The following is a 22,257-nucleotide window of genomic DNA, read 5'->3' as shown; positions in this document are numbered from 1 at the left end:
TCACAAAAATATATTTTTTATATATATATATATTTTTTTTTTGCCTTTTTTTTACATTTTTTTTCAACTTGAAGGTTCCCCTGATAGTGACATCAGTGGGAAATTATTTTTACATTTTACTGTTTTTTTACTATTTTTTTCTAATTATTATTAATTTTATTTTATTTTTAATTTATTTTTACTAATCACACTGTGATTAGAAAGCTGAGCTCTATTGACTTGCATGGTGAATGCAGTACCTGTATTCAACCTGCAAGTGGAGCCAGAGTTCTCTAGAGGGTCTGGAGACCGTCTAGCGAACTTTTTAGTCTTTATTGTTTTTTTTACAGGGCGGCCGCCATCTTCCTTGATGGCGAAGATCACCTGCAGCGGCGGCTGTGACCGCTCTCCGGAGCGGTCACAGTCCATCCCAAGGTAAGTGTTTAGTGTCGCTGGATGCCTCCTGATCGAGGCATTCCAGCGACACCATTTAAGTTTAGGAGGCGATCGTTGATCGCCTCCTAAACGCTTTTAAAACGGGCGTCCGCCGCCATACAAAGTATGGCGGATGTTGACGCCCCGGGGTGGGGCCAGAGATGGCCCCTTTGTGCCGATCATGGCGTTGCTGAATGCCTCGAGGCATTACAGCAACGCCGTTTCGGTGCAGAAAGCGAAAATAGTTCGCTTTCTGCACCCGTTTAAAGACGTGCCGGTCCTGGCACGTCAATTGTCATCAAGGGGTTAAACAACGAAAACACACCATTCGTGTTCGTTTTCATGTTCTCCCGAATACGAATGCACAAGCCTAGTAATTAGGATATACTTTCAAAGGTCATTGAGTTTGCAAAACCATGATGTTTACATCATATAATCCACTGCTGTAAATATATATATATCCACATTTTAAGATTTGTTAAATCAGTTTGTAAAATATTTAACCTGTTTCATATTTTCTTTAGGCTCACTGTGTTCAATGATCAGTTTTTAGCAAGTGTCTAACAATTGCAATGACGTGCATAGTAATTAATACTTGTTTATTTGCTTATTAGCTATACACCCATGCAAGTTTCTTTTTTTGGACAAGAATAATTTAAAATGTCCAAGAGATATTCTAGTTTATTAAAATCCATATACTGTATTGATATCACGCATACCATTGACAATAAAATTATTAGAGACAAAGATCTCAAGTTAGAGAAACCATGGCTCAAGATTGCTATGTTCTCTACGTGGTAAGAATAGCAGAAACAATATAAAGAATATTGTGTTATTCTGTCTCATTATCTAACTCAGTTTGAAAATAAAAAACATACCCAGCATGTAGATTTTATCACAATAAATGATGTGCCTTACATAAACAGGCAGTTCTTTGGCCCAATTATTTTCTTGTGTTTGCAAACAAAACAATAAATAGTCGCTCTCTGACAGCGAAGGTATTACTGAAACATTGACATCACAAAATGCGGAAGTGTTAAAATTAAGCATAGATGCTTAAATGTATTTTGTACCAAACACTGGCCTCTGCATATGCCTCAGCTTAGAAAAGGATCCATTACCAAGCTGAAAACATCTAAGAATATACCAGTGCTGATTTTATAAATGTTAATACACCCTATTTGTCTTTTTTTCCATGTTTTCATAAGAATATTATTTTTTGTTGTCTTCTTATTGTGTAGTATGGGAGTATTATCCAGTCATCAGAGCCAACAAATCTCTGGCGTTATTATTATTTTTAATTATACATTTTAAGTTATTCTGAAATATTATCATATTTCAGAATAACTTAAAATTATCTCCGATGTCACATTTGCCCCCACTTTAGGCAGAGACAAGATATTTGATGTGACTCCTATTTCCAATTCCCTTAATTGCTCAGTAATCCTTGATCGATGGTAAACCACAAGGCATATTACCTGCAGTTGTACATAGTAAGGATGAAAACACACTGTACATACTTTTCCATAGTATTCCTAACAATTACTGCATTGATATTTATCAATAATTAAAAATATTTCAAGGTAATATTTGGTATTACATGTCAACACATGCTTAGTGGTGGCACATATATGTACGCAGTGGTTTAACATGTTACTTGCATCATGTAGATAATATTGATTATTGTTATAAATACTCAAATGTGTGTTTTATCATCTATTCTATCCTGTATTGTATTATGCAACATTTATATTAGTCATGTTTTGTTGATGATGTATCCCAGCATCCTTATTTATGTAATGCAATTAGTTTAAATGTATATTTATTTAAATATGTAACTTGCAGCTAATTATTTAATGACTACACATGAACATTTGGCACTGATTGACTAATGAAATGCAATAACAGTTTACCATCTTCTTAATTGCATCCAGTGCAACAATTACGGATCAATGGTGTATTTATTAAAATCCACTTTTCAAATTTGTTTGCACAGTCAACTGATTTACGTCACTAGAATAAGAATATAAATGCATTAGAATTAATTTGCATAAACTATTTAAAAATATTTTACAAGTGCAATCACAAAAGCATTTACTTACATTTTTTTGTTTCATTAAGCAAATATATTACTCAAAATAAATTATCTTAACATATAACCTCAGTTTAATGTATTTGGTGATTCATTTTATTACAAAATTTCTGGAAAGGCGATGTAGTACTACTTATATTCTTTTTTGTCGTAATTTTGGAAAAATGGCTTTCCTGAAAGAATAAAAGTTAATGTTGGTTGGATTACAATCCAGCTGTTTGTCACATAAAACCATGTGGAGTCAGCAGTTGACTCCAAATACGCAGCCAAGATCAGAGCCCTTAGGATGCAGCACAAAGCACGTTTGGTTCTAAACAGCGAAATAGCTTGAAGCTAACAAGCTATTAGACTGTTTGAATAAAATGTCATCCTCACCCTTTTCTCTAGCTAGCATGGAAACGCGTAAAACAGATTCTCCAATGATCTCTAACAGCCGCTGTTTAAAAAACAAGTTAAACCTTTAGGCTAACATTGCAGCTGACCCATATGTTTAATTTTATTTTTTTTTGCAGAATATACTGTACATAGTCCTACAAGGCAGCTATTGAATCTTCACGAGTACACATTCAACAGTGAATGTAGAAGCTGATGTTTGAATTATACAATTAGGTCTTAATGTTGTATTTATTTGATGTTAAATACTTTGTGGATTTTGGGTAGGCATTTTAGACTGAAAGTGTGTTGGGTGTGAAAGTAAAACCTGCAACACTGCATTCATAATGATATCACAAGTATGACATACTTCACAACACCAACAGACATGGGGAAACAAAGCATTTCAAGAGGGGCTTTGGAGATGGGCCCATTTTTGGAGATGTGTAAGTTTTTTCATAGCTTATTTAAAGAGATACACTAGGGGATAACACAAGAGAAGAAATAATTAGAAGCTAAGTGTGACCTCTTTACTCAAAATTGGTATAATAAACATATTAATTAGTAATATCCAACATACCATCCCCAGAACAAAATACCCTGAAAATACTAACTACATATAGGGAAAAGCAGATCTAAAAAGAAAGAAAGAAAGAAAGAAAATATATTTCATATAAATAGCTCCCTAGCCCTATTTATATAATAAAACTTCCTACCCAAGGTTCCATGTAGCAGGAAACCAATGGATTTGTTTGTATTAAACTCTAAAGTGCCCTATCAAATATTTCTTGTATTAATCTATTACGGAAAACAATTCTGGCTTGTTCCGCCGGTATAGGTACCAGTTTTGTCAGGGGCAAAAGCGGGTTGACGGTTCTCGGAAATATTGAAGCCATCTGTAATTCCATCCCCCTTATGACGTGTACGTTTTCTATTGGTGGATCACAAACAATCCACTCCTTATGCACCTCACTGTGCTTGAATCACATACAACATTGGATACATAGAAAAAACAAAAAATGTAATCACACATATTGATACTATTATAACAATGAATTACAAAATAAACTATTGAGAACATATATACTAGACATATACTAGTGCAAATCCGAATACATGTCTTAAATTATTAGTCTCAATAGGGTACCGGATTTAATTAATGTTCTAAGATCTGTCTTCGAAAAGGTTGTATTACTTTCCCAATATATTGTACACCACAATCGCACTCTACCAAGTATACCATATTAGTAGTACTACAGTAAACCAAATTTTGCATTACATAGTTACATAGTTACATAGGCTGAAAAAAGACATGCGTCCATCAAGTTCAGCCTTTCCTATATCTGTTAATTTATTGATGTTTGATCCAAAAGAAGGCAAAAAACCCCGGCTTCGCTCTTTCCAATTTTGCACTAACCAGGGAAAAAAATTCCTTCTTGACCCCAAAATGGCAGTCAGATTTCTCCTTGGATCAATAAGCTGTTTCCCCATAATTAAAGATTATATCCCCGAATATTATGTTTTTCCAGGTATCCATCCAGTTGCAGTTTAAACGTCTGTACAGACTCTGATAAAACTACCTCTGCACGCAGAGAATTCCACATCCTTATTGTCCTTACTGTAAAAAACCCTTTCCTCTGCTTTAGTCTAAATCTCCTTTCTTCCAGTCTAAATGCATGACCACGTGTCCTATGCATAGTCCTGTTTATGAACAGATTTCCACACAATGGTTTGTATTGGCCCCGAATATATTTATATATTGTATTTGTAATAATTGTTTTGTAACTCTACTGGTGAAATTTTGTGATGATCTAATGTAACAATGAAGTGGTAGGTTTAGGACTATTCTAACTATGAACCAAATAGTCTCTTAGATTTTAAGCTTTATGTTGTGTAAGACTCACGTGTAATTTCACAACATCCGACAACCATGGATCAGTTTTAAGAATAGGCCAATATCTCATTATTATCTCATCTATAAATACACAAACATTTTGAGTGATACATTGATTACCAGAAATAATTGGTCTCCCAGGGAGATTATTAGACTTGGGCATTTGGATTCGCACGAATTGGAAATTTACCGAAGGTTGCAATTGTTAGTTTTACAGGGGTCATAATTTGCAATTCCTCATCTGTATAATATTTACATTCTAACCCTTTCATTAATATTTCTTTTAAGGATAGATAAATCTTCCTTCATACGACCTTCATTGAGTTTTTTCTTGAGAATGTGTATTTGTATAAATAATTTGTATTATCTTTCTATAGTGTTATATATTATTCTTCATCTTCATTGATAAATATTGGCGAGAAAACAAGCTAAGCTAAGTCTTTCAGTTGTTTAAAATGTAAAACCTGTTCCTGAGTAGTTTAAGACCATTGCCCATTTACGTTAGTACCAGCCAAGCCTCTAATTTGTGGGCAGGTTTTTTTTATTATCTTTATATTATATCATATAGCAGGCATGTACAAAAAAGTAATAGTCAGGTGACCCCAGGTATATCAGCTACAAGTAGGCAGAAGCCTTCTTGCTCAGAGTCAGAAGTTAAACTACCCCTTCTGGATTTAGATTATGAGCCAGACTTGAAGGAGTCAAGTGACACATCAGGGGTAAGGTGAAAGGACATGTCACCAAATCTGGGATGGGATAATGCAGCTTTGCTTTAGGGGGAAACTGAAGGAATTAGTGACAACAGAAAACCCACGAACAACAGCAACAACAAGCTGTTGTTGAACAACACGCTGTCCAATGCTGTCCACGTCACTAGTGCACAGCATGCCATTATTTCACTTATGGCAAACTGGTGGGTGCCCAAATATTTGGAGGATAGTGTCACTGTAGCCAGTGTCGACACATGAAGTGAAACAATGGGCAGAACCGAAGCAGAAGGGCAGCAGGGTTATAGATGCTTCCTACTCCATACTGATGTTACAGGTGAGGAGCACACATCATATGGCAGCTCTTAGGAATATGATGTTGCAGTTGAACAACAGGCAGGTACTGATGTGGGTTTGTATTGTGCAGCACATCAGTAGCCAGATAGGGGAAAACTCACACACAAGCCAACATGGACACCCCAGAGTACATGCTGGCTGACCCCTGTGAGTCCTTAAAAATAATATTAAAACTTTCAGGGACATGCTTGTCTGTAGCATGCGTGAGATGAGGCACAAAAGGGGAATGCTAAGTGCAGGAGAGATGCAGGCATTAGTGACAATAGTGCCAGCCACATGTCCAATTTCCACTCCCTTGCACCCATGCAGAGCAGTTGCACTAAAAGTTAGACTAGCGCCTCTGAAATGGTCAAAGGCTATGTTGAGGTACCGCCACTACCTCCTAGTACTGATCATCTACATTATAAGGACCAGAAAAGCTTTTGTCTGTTGTCTGTTCAGACCTCTCCTTAGTGGCCCATCAGTTGCTTTCATGCCCACCCACCAGTGCCCGAATTGAGGCTGCTCTTACCACACCACTGTTAGGGACAACAATCAGGGATATAAAGTATGAAAATATTTTTTTAAAGAAAAATAATAATATGAATAGCACAACTGTGATCCAAAATAGTAAACCAGTAAACAAGCTGGGGGGGCAGGAACCAAAGCCAGTAGTCAGATGAGCCAGAGTCAGGAATAAGGAGATCAGCAAACTTAGGGTATGAATGCCAGGAATCAGAAGCAAGGCAGGTCATCAGATGAAGCCATGTCACACACAGGAACTCCGGAACAAAAGAATGCACTTGGTAGCAAAAAGCAAGGGCAAAGGGGAAGTATACCTTGCAGTTTAAATAGCCTGAAAGGGTTGGCTGTAGGCTGGAAAATGGGCTGGTCCAAGGAGTAGCCATGGTTACTAGGTAGTAGATTGTTACCAGACAGGAGGTAGTTTGTAGTGGTCAGCTGTGTAACTCTGCAGGGAGCAGACAAAGCAGCAGCAATGCAGTGAAAATTCAGGTAAGGCTTCAAAAGTAGAAAAAAGGGTAGCAAAAATGCAGCCAAGCCATAACAACCACATAACAACCACACACCAGTGCTCTGCTACTGCTGCCGCTCCTCTTTTACCATCCTTACTCTGGATGATCAATTATTTTAACTTGTGTAATATTGGGGAAATTCAGGCCTGTTCTAAGTGGGTGCATGTGCATTCATTCCCAGCCCCAGTGCTCATCCAATCGGGGGAAAATGGCGGCACTTCTTGTGACGTCCTCTACTCAAGTCTCCAATCATGGATAGAGGATGTCACATGAAGTTTACGCCATTTGGCAGACATACAGGGTTTTCTTAGGGCAAAATGGCAGACCTTCTGTTGATGTCGTTTACCCCAACCTTCCAATCAGGGTTGAGGAAGTCATCCTAAGATCCTCCCCGGGAGGTTATGCCCGCAGAATAACAATGGCGAGAGACAAGAGAGAAGAACAAGAAGATGTGAGACACAGATTATAAAGTAACCAAAGTCAATATTTATTTAGTTTACTTTTTTGTGTTCTCTTATTCAGATAAATTAACATATAATTAAAATCACATAAATATTTTGATTTATTCCCATATTTAAGTGTTGAGTGTGCATATTGTGTTTGCACTTTATTGCATTTGTATTTATCTACTTGACTAAAGTTTGGTGTTATTAATCATTAATCGTTCTAGTTAACTGTATATGTTAATGTTATATTGATTCTTGCTCATTTTATCTATATTGCATGGTGATTTGATCATTTAATGAAAATTAATATTTTATTTTCTAATATGATTTATAAAAAAAATGATTATTTTGTAAGAATTTGTATTGCACTTTTTTAATACTTTGTTTATACAAACTTGTTATTATTGTCGTTCATTAGTATTGCTTTAGATACATAGACGATTGTTTTGTGATCTGGCAAGGACCTGTGACTACGTTTGAAGAATTTACAAAGTATCGTGTCACCCCAAGATTAAGTTTACGTCTGTATGTGACCTTAATGGGGTCAACTTTTTAGATGTCACAGTGTACAAGGCCATGAATAAATTAGGTACAAGTTCATATACTAAGCTGATAGGCATTTACATCTTTTTGCATTCCCATATCTTCCATCCTAACAAACAAAATAATTACCATACATTCATATGCTACGGGTTAAGAGCATAGTGAGTCATCAGACGTTGGTTACAGATAGACAAGACAGGGAGATACTAGTTATGAAGAGAGACTAAAAAAGTTAAAATTATATACGCTAGAAAAACGGCATCTCAGAGGGGATATGATAACATTATATAAATATATGCAGGGCCAATATAAAGAGCTCTTCAGTGACCTGTTCATTAACAGAAATACACAAAGAACAAGAAGTCACCCTCTGAGACTGGAAGAGCACAGGTTTCATAGACAACAAAGGAAGGGATTCTTTACAGTGAGGACAATAAAGGTATGGAATTTACTTCCAAGGGAGGTGGTGTTATCCAATACATTAGATACCTTCAAAAGGGGCCTCGATGTTTTCTTAGAAAGGCATGACATACAGGGATATAAATAGAATAGGGTTTTTTTTTGCCTTCTTTTGGATCAAGAATAGGAAGGTTAGGTAAAAGGGTTGAACTTGATGGACTTAGATCTTTTTTCAACCTTATGAACTATGTAACCCTTTAGAGAAAAGAATTTCAGCAAAGGAGTTTTATCTGATGCAAAAGTAAAAGCACACACAGTGGAAAGGGTTGAACTCTTTAGAGACAAACTTCCCACTACCACTTATAAGATTCAATTTTTTATCATATCCTCAGTAATGTCTAATAAAGTCAGAAAAATTATCCTTAAGAACTGGAGTATCTTACAAACTGACAAAGTGAAGTGGGCCACTTATTCAGAGAAAGACCTATGCTTGGATATAAACATCCACCTAATATGAGAGATTCCAGCCTTGTCAAGGCTAAAAGGAAACATGGTTTCCAAATGTTCTTATCTACCCCATCCGATAGGTAAATACATATTCCTGCCTGAGTTGCAGTCACTGTAACAGGATAATTAAAGGAGAATTCTGCATACACCCAAGAACGGGAAAGATTAAAATGAATGGCTTTTTTACATGTCAGACCAATTATGTGGTCTATTTCCTAAAATGATTGGTAAGGGCATGTAGGCAAAACCATTAATGCCCTTAAAGATCATATCACAGCATAAAAAAACTAAAGGTAGGAAGTTTGCTTATATGTATATTATTTGCGCATTTCATGGAAGAAATGTGTGTGTTTGCAAATAGAAGTTTTGGTGGGAAGGGGCGGGGCCTAACTGTCTGGGTGGTATATATATATAAGTGGGTGTGGGTTGGCTGTAGGTTCCCATAGAGAAAAGACGAAAAAGTCTGCCCAGACCCAAATAATGTATTAAACCCTTAAGGACCAGGCTGTTTTTTTTTACTTTTTGTACCCTTTGGGACAGAGGCACTTTTGCAAAAGCAAAATTGACTAATTTTTTTTTTCTTTTTTTTTTAAATAGATCACATATTTAGCTTTAGTTGTACTTGTAGAAAAGAAGTCATATGTCTTTAAATCTATTCAAAGAGAATAGATTACAAATCAGTTCTGAAGATTATGCTGGGCTAGAAAGTACTATAAAGTAAACATATAAAAACAAAACATAATGACTAATGTACTCAAAAGGTTTAACATTATAGTGTTTAAAACATTCTTGAACTTTTAAAACCGTATATATCACTTTCTTAAATTAAATTGCGCATATACAGGTGTGTGGATTTTGCCGTGCTGTCCTCTGGGCTTTGATGAGAAGTTGGTCTTGCTTAGAGGCAGAATGAAATATAAATTACAAAGCCAACAGTTCCTCTACTTCGTCACGGTGTTCTCTATTTTATTGGAAAAAATTTGAGTAGACGCAGAGAAAGAAAAATAGAACAGTTGCTCACATGAGCAGGTGCCATATGCTGCAATTCTGAAAGTGTGCATACAAGGTTAAATGCTGCATCAAACTAAAAATTGTGAAATAATATAAAATAATTTAATTACAGAAGGAATTGGACATTTATATTTACTGTAGTATGCATATATATATATAAAACAAGGAAAAGTGATAATGTATTAAAACAGGCTAATCCCTCCATCAAAAAAGTAGCCAAACTTTTGGCCACTCCAACCATTGTGTTTAGTCCAAGTCCAAGTGTTATTCTAATATGTAGACTTTTGTAAGGTTAGAGAACCTCTTTTAGCAATATTGCAGAAGTTGCTTCTGTTCAACTTACTGGTCTCTTTTAAGGAAGAGGCGTAGTTAGGGCCAGACTGGCCTACCAAGGAGACGGTGGAGCAGCAATGGGGCTGTTTTTAATGCGGGCAGTGTCATAACAACCATGGTCACAGGGGTTGCAACTGCAAGGAGGGTCACCACTCTAGGGTTCCCAGGCGACCCTGTGACTGCTTGTCCACACCATAGGCGCACCTGAGGTAAGTAAGGTGGTGAGGAGTATGAATGAGTGAATAGATGAGTGAATGAATGAAGGAATTAGTGAATGAATAAATGTATAGCTGTGTGTTAGAATGGATGTGGATATGTGGGTGTTGGAGTGTTAGCATGGATGTCTAAGTGCTTGGGGGCAAAGATGACACAGGCAAACTGTTTAGCGGCACAAATGGCACAGACAGACTGGAGACACAGACAAGCTTTGGCGAAAAATGTGGCACAGACAAGCTATTTGGGGAAGGATAAGTAACAGGCAAGCTGTTTGGGGGGCAAAGGTGGCACTGTGGGAAATGTTGCTTGTGAAGTTGGGGGGTCAGAAGTTTCCCTTATGTTGTGGTTGTGACAAAACAGAACAGTATAATTTGAACAATAATTATTTATAGCTATTTGGATGGTGCAACCACTTGATAAAATATATGGGGCGTGTGTCCAGGGCTGCTTTCCATTTCCAGTCCTGCTCTGGGCATAGTTGCTTAATAAAAATATTACAGTGTTTATCTACTGTTCTAAGGAAATTTTTTTAAAGCAAAGTCAAAAAGCATTACCGTACATAGGCACATAACTTAACATTGTTTTAATGATGTCATATTTCTTTGTAGACAGTTAAAATATCTAAATGCTGCTGCTACTGCTGCTACTGCTGCTTGTCACACAGAGAGAATTATAAGCCCTGTGACAGGACAGAGAAGTTGAGATGGTTCGAATTTAAAGTCTTGATGATGAGCAAGAAACACATGGGGAAAAGCAAAATTCTACAACACCTGGTATTCCCAGGGATACTCCCATCCAGGAACTAACCAGGGAAAACCTGCTTAGCTTCCAAAACCAGACAAGATCGGGCACATTAAGGGTGGTATGGCCACAGGCATGAAAGTGTTTTGTTTTACTCCTCTTCTTCTGTTGCTGCTGCTTGTTACACAGATAATTATAAGCCCTGGGACAGGACAGAGAAGGTGAGAAGGTTCATAAAAGGGCTTAAAGCTTTGATGATGAGCAAGAAACACATGGGGAAAAGCAAAAGCCTACAACACCTGGTATTCCCAGGGGAACTCCTATCCAGGTACAAACCAGGCCCAACCCTGCTCAGGCGTATTCAGGGTGGTATAGCCGTAGGTGTGAATTCTGGACTGAAACCGAAAGTGCATTTACCTGGCCAAAACCGAATATGACGCCCCCCACACCATAAAAAAATCTAACACTTTTATTTAAAGTAAGTAACACACCAACATAGGACAAAACAATTAAATAACAATATTATATATATATATATATATATATATATATATATATATATATATATATATATATATATATAATTAACAGCAATCACATTCCTATCATGCCCAGGCATACCCAGATTCCAGGATGTACTCGCAGATTTAGCATGATAGGAGTATGATTGCCCTATCTACCCCTTCTCACTCTCTTCTGCCCTATCTACCCCTTCTCACTCCCTTCTCCCTATCTACCCCCTTTCCCCTGTCTCACTCCCTTCTCCCTATCTACCCCTCCTAACTATCTACCCTTTCCCTCTTTGAAGTTCACTTACCTTTCAGGAGTCCTGCAGTAGGGGTGCAAGGCCTCTGCCTCCCAGCTCTGCCACTGTATGGAACAGTATAGAGTGATGGGAGTTATGATGTACTTTTAGAGCATAATTAGATCATGAAAAAGACATTGGAAATGGTACAGCATAACACCCATCACTCTCACACACTTACCAATCCACACATATACTAATCCACACGCATACCAATCCACACACATACCAATCCACACACATACCAATCCACACACATACCAATCCACACGTATACACTAATCCACACATATACACCAATCCACACATATACCAATCCACACGTATACCAATCCACACGTATACCAATCCACACGTATACCAATCCACACGTATACCAATCCACACATATATACCAATCCACACATAGACCAATCCACACATATACCAATCCACACATATACACTAATCCACACATATATACCAATCCACACATATATACCAATCCACACACATACCAATCCACACATATACAAATCCACACATATACAAATTCACACATACACTAATCCACACATATACCAATCCACACATATACCAATCCACACATACACTAATCCACACATACACTAATCCACACATACACCAATCCACTCTCACTCTCACTCTCACTGAATGCTTTCCTACCTTTCCTCTTTTCTCCTTACAGCTCCTTTTCCTTCTCTTCGCTCCTCTTCTTCAGTTCTTCTGTCTTCTTCCGGGTCAGAGGGCACGGACAGCGGTGGGCGTGGCTTCAGTGTTGTGCGCCGGGATCTGACAACAAACCCCGGCGCACAGCAGCTGTTGCCGCGCGGATCACAAGGGAGCGGTATCAGAGGTCTTTAACAGACCTCCAGCTCCCTTGAGTGATTTTAAGCCGGTTCAAGGGAGATCCTTGAACCGGCTTAAAATCACTCAAGGGAGCCGGAGGTCTGTTAAAGACCTCCGATACCGCTCCCTTGCGAGCCTGCTCCTCCAGTGGCGGACATTACTGTCCGTCTCTGGAGGGGTGCCGGGTGCCCCCCTGATGAGCGGCACCCGGTGCGGACCACCCCCCCCCGCTAGGTACGCTGCTGGCGGCAGTGGTACGCTACGGTGGCGTCGGACCCCACGGCGGCGGCGGCGGACCCCGCGGCTGCGCCCCCTGGAGTGTGGCGCCCTGTGCGGTCGCACAGGTCGCACACCCCAAAGGCCGGCCCTGGGAGTGAAAGCCTTTTTTTTTTGGTCTTCTTCTTCTGTTGCTGCTTTTCACTAAAATAGAATTATAAGCCCTGGGACAGGACAGAGAAGGTGAGAAGGTTCAAATAAGGGCTTAAAGCTTTGATGATGAGCAAGAAACACATGGCGAAAAGCTCTCCTAGGACTGTGAGAAAAGAAAAAGCCTACAACACCTGGTATCCCCAGGTGGTATCCCCAAGTGGTATCCCAACCAGGTACTAACCAGGCCCAACCCTGTTTAGCTTCCAAGATCAGAGGAGATCAGGCGCATTTACAGTTCAAATAAGGGCTTAAATATTTGATGATGAGCAAGAAACACATGGTGAAAAGCTCTCACCGAACTGTGAGAAAAGAAAAAGCCTACAACACCTGGTATTCCGAGGTGGTCTCCGATCCAGGTACTAACCAAGCCCAACACTGCTTAGCTTTTGAGATCAGATGAGATTGGGTGGTTTCAGGGTGGCAGGAATGAAAGCGTTTTGTTTTACTCCTCTTCTTCTGTTGCTGCTGCTGCTTGTCACACAGAGAGAATTATAAGCACTGGGACAGGACAGAGAAGGTGAGAAGGTTCAAATAAGGGCTTAAAGCTTTGATGATGAGCAAGAAACTCATGGCAAAAAGCTCTCCCCGAACTGTGAGAAAAGAAAAAGCCTAGCACACTTGGTATACCCAGGCGGTTTCCCATCCAGGTACTAACAAGGCCCAAACCTGCTTAGCTTTTGAGATCAGACAAGATTGGGTGCTTTCAGGGTGGTATGGTCACAGGCATGTAAGTTTTTTGTTTTACTCCTCTTATTGTGTTGCTGTTGCTGGTGCTGTTGCTGTTGCTGGTGCTGTTGCTGTTGCTGGTGGTGCTGTTTCTGTTGCTGCAGCTGCTGTTGCTGCTGCTTGTCACACAGAGAGAATCATAAGCCCTGGGACAGGACAGAGAAGGTGAGAAGGTTCAAATAAAGGTTTAAAGCTTTGATAATGAGCAAGAAACACATGGCGAAAAGCTCTTCCCGGACTGTGAGAAAAGAAAAAGCCTACAACACCTGGTATTTCCAGGCGGTCTCCCATCCAATTATTAACCAGGCCCAACCCTCCTTATCTTCCGAGACCAGATGAGATCAGGTCTCAACACCTGGTATCTGCAGGTGGTCTCCCTACCAGGTACTAACCAGGCCCTGCCCAACCCAACCCAGACAAGATTCCGGGTGGTATGGCCGCAGGCATGAAAGCGTTTTGTTTTACTCCTCTTCTATCTATCTGAATAAAGAGATGGTTAATATAATATGAATTTGTTACGGTAAATTAAACTGTGCGCATTTACATCAAATTTAGTAAGTCCACCTTTCTGAAAACATCTCTGTTGGATGGTAATTTAAAATTACTTTACCTCAATAATTGTTTCTAGACTGAATGTAAGAAAGTGTCATACGGCTGAAGGGTGTTTTCTCTATACTACATCTTGATGTCAGACTTTACTAGCATCAACGGGTGCCTGATGGCAAATCTGACACTGTGTCATTACGCCTGTTTTATTTTTCACATTGTTATGACAGTACTTAGTTTTATAGCTGTTTTCACTGTCTTCACAGTGTGTTCTGTACTGTTAGGAAAGTGTCCTTACAATTGTTTGTAGATTGTACTGGCACCTTAAATCACACACATATATACATATATATAAAATATATATATGTACTACTGATAAATGACAGGATCGCTAAAAACTTTATGCTATTCCAACTAACCTGGTCATTATTTTAGATGTTACTGTGATATATCAATGTTGGTTGTTCAATGTTTATAAATACCTAATTGGGTTTATTTATTAAGAATTTGAGTAGTCAATCAACGTAAGATTTAGTTTGACAGACCAGAGTTTCTAACACACAAAATGCAAAAGTTATTTGTGACTTTACATTTTTTAAGTTATAAGTGAGTGTCTGAAATCCGCAAACATTATCTACAGTCTTCTATTAGGCCAACATAAAAGTTATGCAAAGCTACATATGGTTCCAATACATCATCAGCAATCTCTTCTTCAGGTGAAATTAATCCGAAGAAGAGACATCTGAGACCCTGAAAGGTTATGTTATTTTACAGCTAATATCCTATTTTATTGAAACGTGGTTTTTTTAATAAAAAATAAAATGGGGACTATACCCATTTTCTTTCCCCACCTACTGGATGACAAGGTGGGGGAGTAGTTAAATAAACCTTCTTTCTTAATTGGGGGAGTAATAAAATAATCATTGGAAGAGGATACAGGCCCAAATATTCCCTCCTAAACCCATGATAAGGAGAATGGGGGGTGATGGAAAAAGGAGACGTGGGCCCCCAGGAACATCATGAGAGTTAGTGATAAAGTAAATGTATTCCCCGATCTTCTTGATACTCATCTCACTAGGTGCTGTGTTCATCCGGGTCTATTGGTCCTCGGTGCACTATACCATTCAGATTAAAAGGAAACAGAGACTCGGATGTTCAAATCACCAATGCGCCAGTGCTACCATTATTTGTTAATCCGTTGTATGCCTGAGCCCTCAAAAGCAATTTGAGGGCTCCCATAGTATATTTTATTGTTAATTCACCCCCTATTCCTATAGCCCATGACAGACTTATTTTATTACCCACTAACCTACCACATATGGGGTGAGAGAATAAGGTACCAATTGTGCTCCACCTTGGTTAACGTGTTTTTGACTTATTTGCTTGCTTGTTGTTTTAACATTTTGCATGGTAAAATATGTAAGTTGATCCTTGATTTCAGTGGGAACTTACAGTTTTTTTTCTTGTTTAGTTAGGTTTCCTTGCATTTCCTCTTTTTTTAGAAACTGGATTATTTAAATTACATATGATATATTTAGAGTACTAAGATATAAGTCAGCTGTAGTTTGTCTTGAGTACATGACATTTAAAACTTAGAAATAGATTTTTATTTAACAAATCTAGAAATGTTTCATGAGAAAAGCAACGATAAAGGATTAGGTACGAGTTTGGAGGAATAATTGGATATGTTATTTTAGTTTCTTTGGATGACAAGTTACCCCTTCCAGTTTAAAACTTAAGAATCCAACAGAAGTAAAATGTGGCATGGTATATTTAGTTTTGTACAATTACAGCATAAAATTCTGCTCATGCATCTCCTATGTACCTTTATTGCTGCTGATATGGCAGATCCTATCCTTTGGTGTGCGTCCACTGCCTTTATACCCAAGGAAGCATGCTGCAATACAACTAGGAATAACCAGCATGTTGATTCATAAGAACTTACCATTTACTTTAAATAATTCAAAAATTGATGATAAAGGTAGATAATATGTCTTCCTAGAATGTCTTCCTACATCATCTATGGCATGAATTACCACATTTTGGCTATTTATATTCTGCCCCATTTCATCGTGAGGTACTGATTGAGTGCTGTAATTTTGTGTCATTGAATACTAGGGCAGTAGTTGGATAGATTTGGCATCATATTCTAAAAATATTAAAATTCAAATAATTAATGTCTATATTGAAAGTTGTTCATATCTGGCAGCTGCAAACCCCCCCCCAAAAAAAAAAGATTACTCGTGTTTTTCCATCAACATATAGAACAATGTCTAGGATTGATATGGCTTTACTTTTTCACACTTTGACCAGTTGCGTAAAAAAGAGGGTAGTATACCTCTCTAAATCAGTTTCAGATCACTCTGTATGGTCCCCTGTACATTCCCATGGAAATTGAATTATAGATGGCTATTACAACCAATTATTATAGAGGATTGTAGTAGGGTGATTGAAGATCTGGGGGAGTAAAAGAGTTAGCAGGTGAACCCATATATTTTTGGGGAAAGATTGAAGGCGGTGGTGCGTGTTTTTTCATAGCAAAGATCTCTGGGATAAAGGCTCTGGGAAAATCAAGTGAATATAGTCACAGACAAGTATATATTATGCTCAACAATTATGGCTACAAACCGAAAGGATGTTTAAACTTTAAATGGATGACTAGGTGGCTTTCGATCTTTTGGGTATCAGGGCAAGGAAGTTCTCAGAAAGGGGTAAGGCTGTGAAATTGCTGGCTCTGCTGTCCAGAGAGGATAAAAGTCCAACACAAATTACAAGAAGACAAATAATTGAAGATAGCTATACTACAGATCCCATGGCAATTAATGCTTGCTTTGGGAAATATTATAGCAAGCTATATAGATCAAGACTTGCTGTCCATCCATCTTGGATAAAAATGTTTATGGGCCAAATCCCATGTAGATGAAATTGATAGAAATAGCCTGGACTTACCTGTGACTCTGGAAGAAGTTATGGAATCAATAGATTCTTTGTAATCTCAAAAAGCTGCCGGCTCAGATGGCTTTCCAATTGGCTGGTATAAATGTCATAAATCTGTACTGGTTAAGCATTTGATGAAAGTTTTTGAATTTTCTAAACAATCCAGCTCTCCTCCAGATTCTATGTATGAAGCTGATTTAATTGTGCTTCTGAAACCTGGCCTTATGTGAATCATATAGACCGATATCATTACTGGGAGCAGATATAAAGATTCTGACAGAAGTGCTAGCTACCAGACTGTTATAAATATAAAAACGTGTTTGTATTTTATGAATCTTACTGTAATTATTGAATAACATTTACTGTATGAATATATATATATATATATATATATATATATATATATATATATATATATACACACTGTTATGCTATCAATAACCACTAACTATCGAGTGTAAAGTCAGAGTCCACACTCCTTGTTTTCTGCAATTAACAATATTTATTAAGAGAGGCTAAACAAATGAACAATACATTACTAATTACTATAAATTAGTATATGCTGTTACCAAACTATCTATTCATTGATTGAATGGAAATAAAGAAACAGCAGGATAAGCCTGTAAACACGTGATACAATTACCACTCCCTTGTGATCATCTCCACGCAGACTCAGAGAGAGAGAGAGAGAGAGAGAGTTGGCAGGACTTTATAAACACAATAAGTCCTCCTTCTGCTGGACACTCCCCTGGTAACCTATCTTCTCCAGTGACCCTTAGAGACCAAGGTGATAGAAAAGGGAAAGGACATTGCACTGGGGGAGGGAGTGGAAGGTGACCAAATGTCCTAACTGATTTGCCATGTGCTCTGCAGAGAAGAATCTCCATTAATGTTTGAGACCATTTTAAGGTCTTGTATAGAGAGGCTTTGCCCATTGGATCTCTGCATCATAACACCATTTCACTTCATTGGCATACAGTTGGTTGTCAATCATGCCTTCCTTTTTACACAGACTATACAAAATTTTAGACAAATGTATTAATGTTGATTAAACAGACTTTATGCCTGGTCAATCAACTGCTACAAATCTGAGGAGATTACTTACCTTGCTAGAAACCCCGAGATATGCTAATGCCGCTAGAGTAGTAGTTTACCTTAATGCAACCATTACCTTAATGCAACCTTAATGGGAATTCTTATGGGCAGTCTTGGAAAAATGTCATTTTGGTCAAGGCTTTATTAACTGGATCAAAATTGATTTGTATTTGTATTGATTTGGGTAAAGGAACTCGTCAAGGTTGCCCTCTTTCCCCAGCATTATTTACTCTATTTGTTAAACCCCTGACTGAATATATTAGAATATCAGATAGTATAAAGGGTTTTAGAGTGGACCGGAAAGTAGAAAAGGTTGCTCTATATGCCAATGATTTTTTTTATTGTTTTTGGAGGATCCTTGCTCTTCATTGGAAAAACTTTTACAGATTGTAGTAGAATTTGGGTCTTTATCAGGTTTAAAGATAAACTGGTCTAAATCGAATATAATGCAACTTGACAAGGGACCTAGAGAAAAGTGTTTAGTTTCTTCTCCTCTAACTTGGACCGAGAACGTATTTGGGGGTTGTGATCTCAAGTGACGTGACATCATCCTTCATGACAAAGCCCGTACATGTACGGGCTCACAATGAATTGTTTTTAATCGGTTTAAGGACAACCCATAATCCTTAAGGGGTTAAATTAAATGTCCAACCAGTATTTGAAAGAACGGTGGTAAAACTAAAACCAGAACCAGTTTGTACAGGAGGCCTACTTATAGGTAAACATTACTTAGCAAATTATAAATCGCAAATCCTATAATTTACTAGTGTAGTCTCCCATTATTAATAAAAATTGCAATAATTGACTAATTAAAACAATTAGTTTACCCAACTTTGAAAAATATGATATGACCTTTACTGTCTCATACGGCTTGTATAAATCATGCTTAGAAAGTTCTTTGTTGATGACCATAGTGACAAATTATATTAATACATTCATTAGCTAGGCATGGAAAGTCTGGATCTAAAATCTATTTGGTCATAAAATGACAACTTATAAAGTGATTATCTTAATAGCTTATGTACTGTATAAATTATGGAAAAAATGTTTGCTGTGATAGTTCTCTGATCTTTATGCGAGCCCTTATTACTTTTGTAGAATTACTGAGTCAGGCAGATTATTAATGCACATTACAACTGTTCTTGTTCACGTCTGTAATACATAAAATCACACAATAATACAATATTTATATTGCAATGCCTGTTAACAAAATTTGCATGCCTGTATTTCATGGGAAACATTAGAAGGCAGACTTTAACAATATACATAACAATTTGTTCAGAAATAAAGAGCCATAAGTTAATTAGAGAGAAGCATGCAATATTGTACAGTTCTGTGTATAGAGTTTAGATTCAAATCTGGGTTTAATTCTTTTTATAAATTAAATCATCTTTAATTTGCCTCATAATTATTCTCTTTGTAACGTATGTTTCTATACTTTGACCGACCGAGTTTTCTGAGCCACTCTAAAGACCACCCTATTTAAGAAGTTAATATACTGTTTAAAATATATTTGAAGTACATTTTCCTAAGTGTCTAAAATACAAGCTTTGATTCCATCTATCCCCCTGTTTTCCTCATAGTTTTGGACAGAAATACTGGAATTAAAGGATTTGTAGCTCACGATATTATATAATTTGGGATAATAAAATAGCTTAATTGCTAATTAGAGTCTTCTCTGGCATCTGCTTTGCTGGGCCCAATTTACCAACCTAAATATCTACTAATTTTTTTTTTAATTACATGCAAAATATCTACAATACAGTTATAACAAAAATCACCATGGACAAACCAAATCTTTTTCCTTGTTTTATGTTTTTGAAGACTCATCTCCCTGTGCTTAGATGGATCTCATTCCCCCTACATGAGAGTCTTAAAGGCAGAGAATAAGTAGGGTTTTTTTTTTTAGCATTTATTATTTTGTTTCTTCAATACCCCCATCATCACATAGGGATGGCGACAGGTGTTTGATGGGATCCATTGCCTTTCTAAACTTACCATATTGGCTCGATTATAGGCCGCATCCTTAAAGTTTGGTGCTATTTTAAATAAAAATGTATTGTTAAAGAAATACACATGAGTGGGATGTAAAAATAGTTACTTGTATTTTAACATTTTATCTATTATGCCAATAGCCTTTTTAAGGCCCCCCTTAACCCCTTCGCGACCTTTGCCGGTTCAAGACCGTCATGACATAAAGGTCACTAAATGACCTTTGAAGGTCCTGAACCGTCAAAAAGTTAAATAAGCTTAGAAAGTGATCAACGATCACTTTCTTCGCTTAAATGGCGTTACTGTAATACCTCGATGTCGAGGCACTCAGCAAGGCCGAGATCGGCATCGGGGGCCATGTCTGGCCCCTCCCCGGGGCGTCAACAGCCGCCATACAGGACGTCCGTTTTAAAAGCGTTTAGGAGGCGATCAACGATCGCCTCCTAAACTTAAATGGTGTCGCTGGAATGCCTCGATCAGGAGGCATCCAGCGACACCAAACACTTACCTCTGGGTGGGCTGTGACCGCTCCGGAGAGCGGTCACAGCCGCAGTTGCCGGTGTTCTTCGCCATCATCAAGATGGCGGTCGCCCTGTAAAAGAAACAAACAAGTTTTAAAAGTTCGCTAGATGGTCTCCAGACCCTCTAGAGAACTCTGGCTCCACTTGCAGGTTGAATACAGGTACTGCATTCAACCATGCAAGTCAATGGAGCCCAGCTTTCTAATCACAATGTGATTAGTAAAATATAAAAAAAAATAAAAAAAAATGAAAAAATTGGAAATTGGAAAAATGGAAAAAAAAGTGCTAACATTTAAAAATAATTATGCAGTGATGTCACTAGATGAACCAACCAGTACCAGCAAAATGTGTAAAAAAATAAAAAAAATAAAAAAAAGTATTAAAAAAAATAAAATAAAAAAATAAAGTTTATTATTTTGAGCAAGTGCTAAAATTTCTCAAAAATCTCAACAAAGAGTTAAAATAAAAGCACTTCAAATACCCAAGGGGCGTCTAATATAAAAAAAATGGCTGATGGGGTAAATTGGAGTGGCTGAGCTCAAAGATAGGGCATAGGTACAGACAAAAAAAGCGCACTTCCCAAATGTGGCATTTTAAATCTCAAACAACACGACAAATCCATGCATGTCGGGTATCACTGCACTCAGGAGATGTTCCTGAACACACATTGGGGTGTTGTTTGACAGTGACGTATACCAGAACCTGTATATCTATAACTAAAGTACAATTTGTGTGAAAAAAAAAAATTACTATTACAAGGTTTGACAAAGTGTAGTTGTATAATTGGTGCATGGAAAGGGTTAAAACAACAGCATTTGGAATACCCTGGGGTGTCTAGTTTTCAAAAATATATGGTTTAAATGGGTTAAATTGAGTTAACCGGCTTCAAAGATATTCCAAAGAGGAGACGGAGGCAGAATGAGCAAATGACCACCTGAATTACGCATGCCCCAAAAGTAGCCTTTTACCAGCCAAACAATCTGACAAGCCCATGCATGTGGGGTATCGCTGTACTCAGGAGATGTTCCTGAACACATATTGGGGTGTTGTTAGACAGTGGCATATACCAGAACCTGTATATCTATAACTAAAGTACAATTTGTGTGGAAAAACAAATAAAAAAAAATACTATTACAAAGTTTGACAAAGTGTAGTTGTATAATTGGTGCATGGAAAGGGTTAAAATAACAGCATTTGGAATACCCTGGGGTGTCTAGTTTTCAAAAATATATGGTTTGAATGGGTTAAATTGAGTTAACCGGCTTCAAAGATGTTCCAAAAAGGAGATGGAGGCAGACTGACCAGATTTGTT

The 22,257-nt window shown here is 37.7% G+C and overlaps 1 pseudogene; it reads right to left on the bottom strand.

Moving 5' to 3' along the window:
• Positions 1 to 13,443: 13,443 nt before the first annotated feature.
• Positions 13,444 to 13,562, bottom strand: LOC128498290 (uncharacterized; annotated as a pseudogene).
• Positions 13,563 to 22,257: the final 8,695 nt, after the last annotated feature.

This window comes from Spea bombifrons, chromosome 5, assembly GCF_027358695.1.
Source record: "Spea bombifrons isolate aSpeBom1 chromosome 5, aSpeBom1.2.pri, whole genome shotgun sequence".
NCBI lineage: Eukaryota > Metazoa > Chordata > Amphibia > Anura > Pelobatidae > Spea > Spea bombifrons.
Note: the sequence above shows the minus strand (reverse complement) of the source record. Positions and strands in the feature narration are given on the sequence as shown.